General features: G+C 45.0%; 1 protein-coding gene across 2 annotated transcripts in view; it reads left to right on the forward strand.

Moving 5' to 3' along the window:
* The first annotated feature begins 1,660 nt into the window (after positions 1 to 1,660).
* Positions 1,661 to 14,166, forward strand: part of ST6GAL2 (ST6 beta-galactoside alpha-2,6-sialyltransferase 2) — an 80,717-nt gene continuing 68,211 nt past the window's right edge. The window contains exon 1 of one of the 2 annotated variants that reach the window (XM_059134311.1): positions 1,661 to 2,402. The gene's annotated coding sequence lies outside the window, so the exon portion shown is untranslated. Of the gene's footprint in view, positions 2,403 to 2,431; positions 3,077 to 14,166 lie in introns of those variants that run through there. The other variant, XM_059134310.1, reaches the window with a different exon arrangement.

Here is a 14,166-nt window from a genome sequence, read left to right on the forward strand (position 1 = left end):
AAGGGATATAATGTGCCAGGACAGCACAGGAACGTCTTACAAATTCATAGATTAATAAAAAACATTAATAATCTGCTTCTATTTGATGTTCCTCTAAGCAATTAAACTAAAGGATGTCAAAATATCTTATTTACCATTACACTTCGAAAGAAATAAGCATCAATTGATAGCTTTATGTACATCAACTAGATTTCTGATTTCTTCAGGAAGCAATAGATTAAGCCACTCAGGTACCACTTCATTCACTAGCTCCAATCATAAATAATAAACTCCATCCACTTAAAATTTTACAACAGTGATTTGCATATTTGCCTTCAGGTGGTAATTTTTCTACAAGCATCGAGTTAATTGTTATTTGGCCACTCTTATTTAACTTCTCATTAAGATTTCTTTAATGTAGCCAACGTGTCAACTTTAGATCTTTCATGCAAAGAAACAAGAAGTATATAAAATACAAATACAAAACAAGTGTATATAAATTGTTTTTTTCCTTCACCATTGAAGTTCTTTAACACCATTATTTATTAATTACTATAATTTATTAAGCATCAGATTTCAGGCACTAAGGGAGACACTTTTAACTCGAGATCTCTACTTCTTAAAAGGAACCTTGAAGGTTGGTACTATTACAAACCCTACACAGAAGAGAAAAATCAAGGTCCACAGTGGCCTTTCAGCTGATAAGGGGGTTACTTTTCCCCTTGCACCCTTGCATTACTTCCTCCCCTTCTCCTCCCCTCCCGCAAGGCCACAGGACTCTATCCTGCCCCCCCACACACACACTTCTTTAAACTTACTTTTAGCCTCACTATAATATTTCGCAGTAGTGGAATACAGTGGTCATTGCTGTTAAATCCCGTGACACATTATCCCTTCATGCAGTTCTGGACAATTCTAGGTGTCAGAAACCATTAGCAAAACTGGGGAAATATTGAGTACGCTTTTTTAACCCATACTTTTGATTGAGTACAATGCATATTGCCCAGTCAGTTTTAGTTGAACTTCCGTGATGTTTTAAATTTCTGCAAACCTTTTGAGGGTAGGAAAGAGATTTTATTCACCTTTACTTGTCTGCTGCTGAACCCGGGGTCCCCAGCACACAGTAGGCAGTCCATAGTACTGAATGAATTGGGTATCTAGGCAATCGTTTTATTCTTAAAAAGCCTTAATTAGGTAATTGAACGTTATACAAATTTTTAAAATGGTATATTTAGTGGAGGCTTTGTGTCTTCAAAATGATTCTAGCCCCTTAAGGGACCTAAAATTGAGAGGACAGCGGGTAACTTGTCCCTCTGGGATGGATGGGCACTATGTGGTACTACTATCACCCACCTCAAGCTAGTTCTACTTGGGAGCTCCCCCACACCTGTACCGCTCTCAGTCAGGGAGAGGACCCCCGGGGGGACGGGGTAGGGGAGCGGGGACCCAGCGCCACCCCACGCACTCGGAAAGACACGTTGAAGTTCAAAGGAGCGTGTTTATCAGCAAACAAAGGGCGGCGCGGCCTTGGGACCAGCTGAGGCCTCCCGAGAAGGGCAAGAGGGCCGCGGTGACATATGGACATTCCGCACACGAGCAAAGGGACACTGGATCTGCGGCTCCCGGCGGCCCCACCCACCAGCTCCAGCTGCCGGGCCCAAGTCGCCGCCCGCTCCCGCGGCGGATTCTCCACGCGCGCAGAAGGCAGCCTCGGGCGCCACCGTCCCGAGAACTTTCCCATCCTTCCGGGATAGGGGCCGGCTGTAGGGAGGGGCGGGTAGGTGGGGGCCTCTACGGAATTCCTTCCCCGGACTTGGTGGGCGGCCCTTCGCAAGTGGAAGGTGGCTGGTCTTCAAGTCCAACCCCGACCCTAGGGCGCCCGGGAGAAGCTCCGGGGAGAGAGGACCAGGCGGCGGCGCGGGAGGAACAAAGGGAGCCAGCGGGCCGAGGAGGATGCTGCGCTCCCCTGTGCCCCACCCGGCTGGCCCGCAGGCGCTGCCTCCAGCGCAGGTAGCCCGGCCAGCGGCGCGGCGGGAGGGTGTGTTCAAGCGGGGAACACAAAGACTCACTTCCGCGGGGCCAGGCGCCCGGAATCCCCTGCCCGCCACTCACAGCCTGTTCACATTTCGCATCCCTGCCGCCCGCGGGACCTGCGTGCCCGCCGAACGCCCCGCGCGGTGCCGGTGCAGGTAACCCTGGTAGGAACTGGGGCTGGCTGCAGGCGGCGGCCGGGAAGAGGCATGCCTTTTTAGGCAACCGCGCCGCCCGCGCAGCCCCACGCAGCTCAAGTCTGCAGTCGCTCTCTGCCAGAGACAGGGTTCCGCGCGCAGTCGGGGAGCGCCCCGCCGTGCACCCCGACTGGCGGGCCAGGGGCGCGGGGAGCGGACTGTGCAACTTCCCAGCGCCCGACGCCCGGCCGCTAGGTGAGCCCAGGCCGGGAAGGGGCAGGACAGAGGCGCCGGCAATGGGAGGGGGACCCGAGGCGGGCGGAGGGGACGCGCGGAGCCCGGGGGCGGGGCGCGGCGCTAGCTCAGCTCCGGGGCCGGGAGCCACCGCCTAGCCGCGGGGCTCCGGGCCGCGGTCCCTCCCGCCGCCCGCGCCGCTGCCGCCGCCGCCGCCGCCGCGCTGCCGGGAACAATGAGGCGCGCGGCGCGGGGCTGAGCGCAGCGCGGCGCCGGCCCTGAGACCGAGCCACACGCCGCGCCTGCAGCTGCCGCCCGGCGCGGAGCGGCTCTGGCCCCGTGGAGGTGATCCCACAGGCCTCCCGGGACGCGGGCGCGGTCGTTCGGGGCCCCCGAGGTGGCGCGGGGAGGCTGCTCCGAGGAGGCGGGGGAGGCCACCAGCAGGAGGATCTTAGCCGCGCGCTCGGCGTCCGCAGACCCCAAGTTCCGCGGCGTGCGTCGGGCGCCCCCGGCCCGGGCTCCCGGCTCCTGGCTCCCGCGGGCGGCCGAGGGAGTATGGGAGCGCGTGGCGCGCGCGCCCGAGCGGCTGCCCGGGAATAAAATGTGACACGCGCGTCTTTGACTCTAGCGCTGAGCGGCCGGGGAGCGCCAAGCACCGCGGGGTCGGACGCTGAGAGGCGCGGCGTCCGGAGAAGGTTTGTCCAGGAGAGCTTGGGATCGGGCGGTAGGAATACGTCTGTCTCGGAGTCGCTGCAGGCTGTGCGCTGCCCTGTAGGGAGTTAGGCTCGGCGACCTGGAGCCAGACAGACCTTGAGAGGGGGAGGTTGAATGTTTTGGGGGAGAAGCAAGACATTCTTCGAGAGGGTGAGCGAACAGGAGGGCTTGTGCTTTGGGGACGGGCGGACACAGCTGTGCTCCTGCGGTTCAGTCAATAAAACGACAATCTTTTATTTTATTATTTTTTTTTAATTTGGCTCTGGGAAGGAATCGAGATTTTTAATTGCCTTTCTCCTCCCCACCCCCATGTAAAACTGCACTTCCTAAAGCTTGAAGTGTGTTCTATCGATCTCTAGTTTACTGTAGCTATATGTAGGGACAAAAGGGGTTCCTTAGAATCCCAAATACCCGGGTGTTCATTCTAGGCACTTGTACGGGGAAAACTCTTGCTTTTAAGTTGTACTTTTCTACGTGTATAGAGAAGATATTTGATGCATTCTTTTGGGTAAGCAACGTTAACACCCATTTCTTTAGGATTTGACGGTGCCAGGGAACCGAGCGAAGTTAAACTTGTGGCTCGCAGCAAGTGATGCCTTCCAACGAGAGCTGAATAGCTGTGTTTGGAGAAGCCCTGCTTTCCAGGAATTTAAATGAGACTTTTTGTGGTTGCCTTCCAGGTCTCTCCTCCTAGTACCATATTTGTTTTGTCAGGCTGAACTTTCAAAGCTGTTTTATAATCCGAGAAGCACTTGGGGAGAAAAGTTATGCTTGGCTGGTTTTTTGTGAACTTATTTTTACAGGGTCATGCTGAAAATTTGACGAAAAGCAAACCATATTTGGTTGAAATCTTTGTTTTCTGTGCCTTTTGCGTTCTAACAATGCAAGGGCTTGTTGATCCTCTGCACCGGGAACTGGCTGCTTGGGTGAGGGTATTGTTGGAGCACTTGCAACAGATTTGTCTTAAGCGCTTTGGGCATATTTAAAAAGCCTCATGCATGTTACTCGATAATTACTTTTTTTTGGGGGGGGGGGGATTTTGCTCAATATATTTGCCATTTTGAGATAATTGTGACCAATGAAGAATTTCAAAAATTGAAGTGCTGTGTATGTGATTGTATTGTTTGCAAACTTAGGGCTAACACTTCCTAAGAAAAAAAATGATGTGTGGCCTTGAACTTATTTTTACCCACTTTCCTTCTCCCATTATTTTTCTAAAACTGGCAGCCAGAGTTTTTGCAGCACTCCAAGGCTTGCTTTTCTACTAAAGCTTGAGAAAAAACTGTTGACAATGGTGAATGAGTATTATGATCAAAACAGAGAACAACCTAAAATAATAGGTGAATTGCCTTAAATTTTACAGTTACGTTAAAAGCAGGGGCACTCAGACATGTTGGAATCTTGATCCAGTTTTTATTGTGCTTGATGTAAATTTAGCATTTTACCTTTTGGCCTGGTGCAGTTGGACCTTCTGGAATTTTAAGTGAATTCTCTTGGCAAAATTGTGAGGTGAGCCTTGGCTCTTGGTGGAATTCTGAGCCCCACAGTTTAGACAGACAATAGAGACTGTTGGAGAGTGGTCAGAGCAAAGGCCAGCATTTGATGGGTTTCTTAGGTCGTGCAATCTATCTAGAAAGTAAAGATAATGAAATGAGGATGTGCAGACTGGAGGGTTCAAGGCCGAGATAATTTAATGTTTAAAATAAGTGAATGGGGGCACGTGGGTGGCACAGTGGGTTAAGTGTGTGCTTGACTTTGGCTCTGGTCATGATCTCAGGGTCCTGGGATGGATCTGCATTCACCGAGGAGTCTGCCTGTCGCTCTCCGTCTGCTCCTCTACCCACTCGTGCTCTTTCTCAGCCTCTAAAATAAATAAATAAATCTTCAAATTATATAGATAGATAGATAGATAGATAGATATGGACTTATTGGGCAGAGAAGGGCAATCAATCCACTACGCTCACTTTCTGGTGAGGAGAGTTAAGAAGAAAAGGAAGGGTTTATTTACTCTGGGAGTGAAGACTTAAGTTGGGGCTAAGGGTGGATTTGTGGTCAGCCAGTGAGATACAGGTTAAATAATGAAGGGGATGCTGAGAAAGCCCTGGAGGTGCTTGCTTCCAGAGCTTTTTTCCCAAGGTTCTCCTCTTTCCGAGATGATTCAAGTATGTCTCTGACCTATTGCTTATACTAACTGCAGTGGTATACTATAGGTCCAGAATGTACCCAAGCGTTTGTTTGCCAAGGGCTCCTTACTTCTTTCCTAAAATGACAAACTCATCCTGAGCTTTCTGTGTCTACTGCTAAGATCAATTAAATGCTGAGTTCCTTTCCACAAACTTGGAAGTATTTACCCTTTGAGAAACACTTGATTTTCGATTTAACGCCTCTTTCCCAATACTTCTGAATAAAAATATATTAGGCATCGATAATGAGTACAGTCTTTAAATATTCACCCTCTCTTCGTTTGTGATGTGTTTTTCCCCCTCTTGGATCTTTTCTTATATGATCTTAAATCTTGACTGATTAAGTTAAATAAAGTACTTCATCTGACTTGCTTAACTGTCTAAGCATAAAGTAGTACCCTCATGACAGGTGTTTAAGATTTTAAGCATTGAAAGCTCTTCCAAAAAGAACTATGGGATGAAGTTCACCACTGAGTGTAAAAGAAATAATTACATAGAATCAGATGCTAATTTTGGAATCAGGAAAGTGCAGGTGTACATTTACATAGCAATTTTCAATGTTCTCAACAGGTGGAGGTCAAGGTCAAGATTGAGTGTGCTGTGGAAGCTGACCAGCTACTGTTAGTGGATAAAGTCAGACTTTCAGTTTAATGTATCTGCATTTTTCTGAAAGCCCTCCTTCCTACTTTTGAGAGATTTGTCTGTAAATATAAGTAAGTACACAAGGCACAGACAGAAGTATCAGAGAAATATGGATTTGTTATGCCCCTTACCAAATCCCATCCTAATCTGCAATTCCAAGTCCAACCCCCTCCCCCCCACGCTGAATTGGTGGGAAACAGTTGCAGTGCTTGGAACCCACACCACCTGTGGGCGAAGTGGAGGCGATGCATTTCAAGGGTGTGAGGTGTGAACTGGACGTCATAAGGTCTTCCAGGCAGCGGTGGTTTGGTCCAGCACTAGCATAGGTCCTAGACCTGCTGCCGCTGTGTAAAAGCTGGTTACCAGCAGTTGCCTTTCCACTGTCTTCACTTGGCCACTGGCAGGTTCTGGGTCATCCCACAGTGAGTGCCGAGTCACTTCTGATTTGGGGAGGAATTGCTCTCTGGATGGAAATGATATCAGAGAAATGCACCTACACTCCTCGGGATTTCTCTGCCCAGAACTGTTCTTTGTCCCTTCTGGGTTCTGCTGCCCCCTGTAGTCTTCCCTAGGAAAGAATTCTGAATTCGAAGTAGACATGGGCTCTAACAAGGGGGTGCGTGGGTTGGTTTTGCAGTTCTTCCTCAGAGAGCGAAGAAACAGCAAGGAAATCTCTTGGCCAGTGCCCTCAAACCCGAGTCCTAGGGAGTACTGTCCCTGCAGAGCAGGTCTTGGAAGCAAGTCTGAGCTGGACCGGCTTCCAGGGCTGGGAAATGAAGCCATAAACAGATTAAATCCTCTCCAAGGTGGCTTCTCTTGCTGGGATTCCATGCAGTTGGAATTGTATACTCTCGCATACTTAACAACAAATTCCCATGCTCAGAGGCGAATCACCCTTTAGTTAACATGCTGGACATCCCTCCAAACACCATGTGGCCCCAAGAGAGACTAGTAACTCCAAGGATAATCACAGTGATTGCTCCAGATTGACTGTGAACCATACCCTGCCTCTTGCTCTGCCCAGCTTATCATAGTACACCTAGCCCCAACCCCGGGAGGTACAGCTATTCCCATTTTACAGGTGAACAGACTGAGCCTTACAAAGATGAGGTACCTTCCTCAAGTGTCCCCTAGTAGGAGAGTGGCAGAGCTGGGTTTGGGACCTGGGTTTGTGTGTTCGGAAGTCTGTGCGGTGAAGATTGAGCTCAGACTCCATGGAGAAGCAGGCATGACTCCTCTGGTGGTCATTGTCTTGGAGCCTGAGAAGGGCTGTGACCGTGAGATTTCATGTCTCAGACCATGACCGAGTTTGCTGGATGAGGAAAATTGTATAGGATGGAGGAGATGGCAGGGGCACTCATCCAGCAAAGCCTATGGATTCAACGGAATCTGGAAGCAGAAAGGGGCACAAAATGCAACCTAAAAATGGTCCCCATAGGTGAGACTATCTGGACAGTCAGTATTAGAATGAAAATTGGGCTTGTATGAAGGGTGTCTTAGCAAGTGAAATTTCCAAGCAAAATGTTAAGCTAAGATTTGAGAAAATTATCCCTACACTCTGAGTTATCAGGTCAGTGAAGAGAGCAAAGCTCAGAAAGTAGTCTCTCAGGACATTTAGAAGTACATTGGCTAAAGCATGAGACGATACTCTGTAAAGAAAAATCCTGTGATATCTTGATTAGAAACTGCTTTATTCGGAAGTTTATAATTCATACATTAAGTTCTATTCTAGGCTGTTCCTCGTATTTGAGCCTGAGAGGGAAATGCATTATTAAATTTAAAACAATTGGTTTTCCATGTTCAGATTATATAAATTTTTCAAGGAAAGGTTCTTGCGTGTTGGTAATTGTGGTTTCCAAAATGACTTAGCTTTCAATTAAATTGGGAAAAGGGTAAGTCTCTTAGATAATCTGAGAGCTTTCATTATTCAGAGATAAATTTGAGAAGTAGCTTCCTCGAAAGTGTAGTGATGACTTTTCTGAAAGATAAGTATGTTACTATGTGCTAAAAACCTGTGTTTGGGCCTCTGACCACAATCCAGTAGAAAAAGATATAGCTTATACTGCATTTGCTTCTTAAGTGATAGAGTCAACCCAGTTAAGCTATAGAAAGGGAAGCATGTGATTGAATGGATGAATTTAGTTGTACTATGAGAAGAGGGATCATGCTGTGTAAATTATATTTTAAAATTAGGAAAACTATAAAGAGGTCTGTCCTTAAAAAGAACATGTAACACACACACACACATGCACATGTATACACATACACGTGCAAATACAGGAGGAATACGTCCCTGCATTAACAAGGCTTGCCAGTCGTAATTAGGAGTGAGAACCTGAATTAAGATACTTATGCATTAATTTTTGGGATTCACAACCATCAAATAACTTAGAGTGAGTGGCTTAGAGTCCTGAACTTCTGACGGAGAAGAACATTCTTTTTCCTGTATTCATATCTCTGAGAGAATCGCATGTTCCAAATTATCAGTGGCTTGATCAAAGGTTATCAAAACATGCAGGGTTTCAACTTTACTTTTGATTTATTATTAATAGGATAGATATAGGAAAACACAATTTATGTGTGTGAGTGTGTGCATCTGTAACACAACAACAGCATCTTCAAGGTACTTTTAGGGGCTTGCAGAATTTTTTTTTTTTAAAGATTTTATTTATTTATTTGACAGACAGAGATCACATGTAGGCAGAGAGGCAGGCAGAGAGAAAGGAGGAAGCAGGCTCCCCAATGAGCAGAGAGCCCGATGCAGGGCTCGATCCCAGGACCCTGAGATCATGACCTGAGCCAAAGGCAGAGGCTTTAACCCACTGAGCCACCCAGGCGCCCCGCAGAACTTTTTTTTAATTAAAAATTTTTTTTAAAGATTTTATTTATTTATTTTACAGAGAGAAAGAGATCACAAGCAGGCAGAGAGGTAGGCAGAGGGGGGCGGGGGAAGGAGACTCCCCACTGTGCAGAGAGCCTGATGAGGGGCTGGATCCCAGGACCCTGGGATAACAACCCGAGCTAAAGGCAGAGGCTTAACCCACTGAGCCACCTAGGCACCCCACAGAATGTTTTTGACTGTTGACACTAACTCCCAAGGGAGGCCTCTCAGGCAGGGCAGCCAGGAGAACCCATGTGGGGCCCTATACATTAGTCAGCAATTCGATGGCCTGAAAGAAGTAGAGCTGTGTTAGGGGTTTCAGGTGGACCTGAAGTTGGCCTAACAGTGCATGTGACTTAGACTCCCTCTGAGAGAACAGGTAACTAGTTGAAGTTACCCTGAATTGTAATGTCTTCGATCTTTTTAAACTTTAGGTAAAATAATTAAGATAATAGCAAGCTCAAATGTTTGATTTGGGAAAAAAATATTGATACCATCTGGTGCTCAAGATATTTTGGGGGAACAATTGATGAATAATGGGAAGCTGACCAGTGCGACATCATTACTTTATATTATTATGTGTGTATCAGTGTGTATGTAATAAGTATGTAGGTATCTGATTTACGTTTTTCAAAGGGCAGTTTTCTTCCTTGGAATCACAGTGTAGTTAAAAACTATAGTCCTCTGCCCTATGTTCAAAATTTGTAGCTGAGAGAGTTGAACCAATTAAGTAATTTGCCCAACTAAATCCTTGATACTTTATAATAACATTCAGAGAATGCCATTAAATAGATTGATTGCTTCATTAACTATTTGAGGCAGGAGAGTTTCAGAAACTGACTTGATAGTAGTAGGAAAACGTCTACAGTGTGACTGGAAAATAATGGGAGTGCTTCCATGACTTAAACCCAAACATGTCTCTACTGGCTATACTCTGTAATTTTCACATAATTAAAACGTATCATTAATGTATTATAATCATACCCCAGAAATGCCCCACATATCGCTGTGTAATACATACACAGAAAGAGCAGAATTAATTTCTTTAAATTGTATTTAAAAAATGTGCTTCATGAGGGGTAGTCAAAAAACTCCTGGAACAGGGAATCCTTATTGTTCCTAGTGGTATGTATAACCCAAGGATAACATGGAACTCTTGTGAGTATGATCAGATAGAGGATAGACAGGTTTTACAGGCAAAACTAAACTCCGCTGACCCCAGAGAGCCCCCAGTGGGTCCCTGCCTCTCAGTTGCCCAAATTAGATGTATCTTGAACTCACGATATTGTATTGGAAATGAAAGGGGAGTTTATAATATACAAAATTATCCTGCATTATGGCCCACACGTTTGGTCTGGCAATTGCCGTATCAATGTAGAGCCTACCAGGAACCCTGGATGCTTAGTGTATTGGGGCAGCTTGCAGCCAAGGGCGAGGGTTGCCCTCCACCAAGTTCAACCTAGAAGGTGGCAGCCTGGTAGGAAGGCCATTTCTTAGAGCCATTCCTTATTGAACTGAAAGACATCCATAGATTAATTAATTGGCTTTCCAGAGTACATATTTTCTATGAACACACATAGTCTTTTCTCTCAGGGAAAAAATTCAAGTTCTGCATGTGAGGAAAGGTAGACAGAGAATGGAATCATAGGGAAAAGGTCATGTACATTTTTGTTTGTTTGCTTTATTGTGTGCGTTTTTTTGTTTTGTTTTGCTTTTGTTTTCTTATGTTGTGGCTAGAAAACAGGATTGATCGTTGCAACTATGTATTTAAACATTCCCCTTGTTTGTTCTTTGTAGTTGCTAAGCAAATCTTTTTTTCCGAGATAAGGGGAAGTCCCTTGGACTGTTCACTTAGGTGTGTACTTCAAAATGCCGTTTCCTTCGCTTGGACCTGATGGTTTGTAGAGAGAGAAAAAGTAGTGACTGGGTCAAGGACTCCATTTCTGGCATTGGTAGAATGGGAGATACATGTTCACGTTTTACTAAGAGAAGCTGATGCCATAAGCATTTTTTCAACTCGGGGATCTTGGAGTGACATCATTGAACAAAACAAGTCCAGAGCGTATCTTTTTTTTTTCCCCCAATTCATGGGACTACATTTGCTTTCATGTGACACTATTCTTGTCACCTCCCCTCATGCTCACAAATCAGATTTCATCAACCTTAAATACAATAGAGGTAGAACAATGCCACTAAACCTCCTTCTAGGATCTCAAGAGGATACAGAGAAGCAAACTTAGCCATTCCCTTGCAAATCAAATAGGTCCTCAGAGATTGGGCTAAAACATCCAGGGTTGGAAGACACTAATCAGTAAGAACTGGCTCATGTCATGTTCATCTTGAAAACAGAAATGGATGGCATCAGATGGAATCTGGGAGGAGAAAAGAAATACACAGAAACCTGCCATTTCCACCCCCCACCCCACGCCACTTACTTATTCCTCCAGAGAGGTCCTTTATCCTATCTTCTTCATTTTCTAAGCGTGTTCTTGTGCGGCACGTGCTTCTGGTGTCTGTGCAATGTGGGAGGCAGTGTCATTTCTCCAAGCTCAGTTTTACTCTGGCTTTTGGGCAACAACTTTACCTGTCTTGAGTTCTTCCGCTGTATTCCTAACCCGGGAATTGCTGCAAAGACAAATAATTATTGAATCTTTAGCCCGTGTCAACTGTGCGCAGATCGTAAGCGAAAAGTTTGATGAGTTTTCATAAACCGAATACTCCCACAGAACCAGCTAGCTCAAGAATCAAATATTACCAGTATCCTGAAGCTTCCAAATTCTCCTTCTGGTCACTGTCTTGCAGAAGGTAAACACTATTCAGATTTCTCACAGGACAGATTAGTTTTGTGTCATCTGCTTATGTTCAATTTTAAAGAAAATAACATTTTAACAATTCAGTATATATATTTTTTAGGGTAAGAGCAGCGTTACCCAGCAATGAAATACAAGCTGTGTTTTAAACTAGAGAAGTTTAATATTTGTTCCAGTCACTGAAACTTCCATGTTGCATAAAATGCATTTTGTTATTAACAATCAGTTGTTAATAACATTAGCGCTTAGTTTTGCCATTTGTTGGATACTATAGTTCTTCCTTTCCGTTTGTTGCATGACAGGATCAGAAATAAATTTTAAACTGTATTAAAGGCTAATAACCTTATGTTCTAAATCTCAAAATACATTTTAATATATTTCAGTTTATTAGACATAAAACTGAACATATGACAGTTCTATGGGAAAAAACCTTCAAAATGAAACTTCCTTTACTAATTGAATTTAATTTCATTTGGCAACTCTCGGCCCCCCTAGCTTGTGGATTGGCATACTTCAGTACTGCAAGTGGATGCTGAAAAATGGATAGTTCTAGGAGATATTTTACATAATATAGCTAGACTTTCTTAAGAGATGTTTTTTAAGGAACTAGCTCAGAAAAATTCAGCAAGACATGGACGGTTAAAGTCACATAGATTTCTTAGAGTTTTTGTCTTCATAGAGATATTCTACATCACAATTTGGAAATAATAAAAAAATCCATAAACTAAACAAACAAACAAACAAACAAAAACCAAAAAAATCTAGGGGTGCCTAGGGTGGCTTGATCATTACGCATCTGCCTTTGGCTCAGGTCATGATTCTGGAGTCTCAGGATAGAGCCCCGCATCAGGCTCCCTGCTCAGCGGGGAGTCTGTTCTCCCTCTGCCCTTTACCCTGCTCCTGTGTTCTTTCTCTCTCTCTCTCTCTCAAATGAATAAATAAAGTCTTAAAAAAAAAAATCTGAAAACTCAGTTCCAGGCTATCCCTTGCCTGGTCTGTACTTGCAGTGGGCACTGACCAACTTGGGGAGAGGTTTTCATTACACCAAGCAACTAATGTTCAAAGGGATATAAAGAAAAGGTAGAATGGTATCTCAAAGTTTACCAAAAAGGAAAAGAGTAAAAATTGGAAATGTGATTTAAAAGCAAAAATGTTAACAGGCAGATTGCTTCATAATGATCCAATGTCCTCAGATTATATTGTATCAATTCAGGATTTTCCCAAAGCCAGAAAAATTGGCTTAAACCCAAAGCCAGATGCTGATGGAACCAGTGGATAGAGAGCAGGGTATTTTGGCCGCCAAGCTCACACGGCATAAGGAGTCTGGTGATTTGGTTTCTGTCTCCTGAAAAGGAAGCTGGATCTCTTACCTGCCTGTGAAAATGCAGCTTTTGTTCAGCACGCCCTTGGGCATTTGCTACTTAAGTGGCTCGAGAGACTTGGTGATTGTACTTCATGTGACCGTCCAGAGTCTCTCTCCTGACATTGACTGTTTCTGGAAGGCAAAGTGTTTTCTCTCCTGACATTGACTGTTTCTGGAAGGCAAAGTGTTTTTTGGGTGTAAGCTTCTATCGTTTATCGTGTTCCTCACAGAAAAAAAAATGGAGGGATGCCCTGCCCGATTAGCTCAAGGAGCATTTTATAAGAGGAATTCATTTTACAGATGGCTCTATTCCCTCTTGCTCACCTCCTGAACCCCCGTTCATTGTCCATATTGGCAGAGTCTTCTTTCCTAACCCTAACCTTGATCATGTGACTCCTCTCCTTTCCTTAGATGCTCAAGTGCTGACCCCCTAATCCAGCCTACCCCCCACATTGCATAAAGGACACAGCCTGGGATTTTTAGAATATCATGTGCTTCTGGATTGAGCCCCCCTGTTTTGGTCTACGCTTTCCCACTACTAAGTTCTCTCTGACCGTTTTGGACTGTGTCTAAGGATGGACCTGCTTCTTTTTCTTTCTGTCTCTGTCTCTGTCACACACGTGCATACACGCATGCACGGATGGTGCGTGGTGTCCTGCGCTACAACACCATCTCTCCTTGTTGTACTTATTACCCCACATTATAATTAACCTTTCCTTTCTCTCTCCCCTGCTTAACTGTAATGTCCTTGCAGGCTGCCCTGTGGCGCTCTGACCCCAGTTCCTTAGCACATCTCAAGGTATTGAGCCCAGTAGGTGCATGATCAATGTTTGCTGAATGAGTGGAGCTATAAGTATTACTAGATTTGAAAGGATTACTGACTGCTCTTAGTAAACATGATTTCTAAAACTGAAGGGGAGAAACTAGGATCTTTTCTGCCTTTTTTTTTTTTTTTCAAGCTGAATCCCCATGTATATAGCTCCCCCAATTCTAGCCATGCATTTATAAAGAGGACATTCTGAAGACAAGGAACCATGGACCAGGTGGACTGTTCTGTACATGCATGATCTTTAGAGTTACTATTAATCACTCTGGAAAAAATAAACATTTACTTCCAATGTTAGGAAATCAGAGTTAAACCATTCAACCTTCTAATTTTTATGCCTCTTGTGAATCTCACAGAGAAAACTGG

The sequence above is a fragment of the Mustela lutreola genome, chromosome 9 (genome assembly GCF_030435805.1).
Source record: "Mustela lutreola isolate mMusLut2 chromosome 9, mMusLut2.pri, whole genome shotgun sequence".
Taxonomy (NCBI): Eukaryota; Metazoa; Chordata; class Mammalia; order Carnivora; family Mustelidae; genus Mustela; species Mustela lutreola.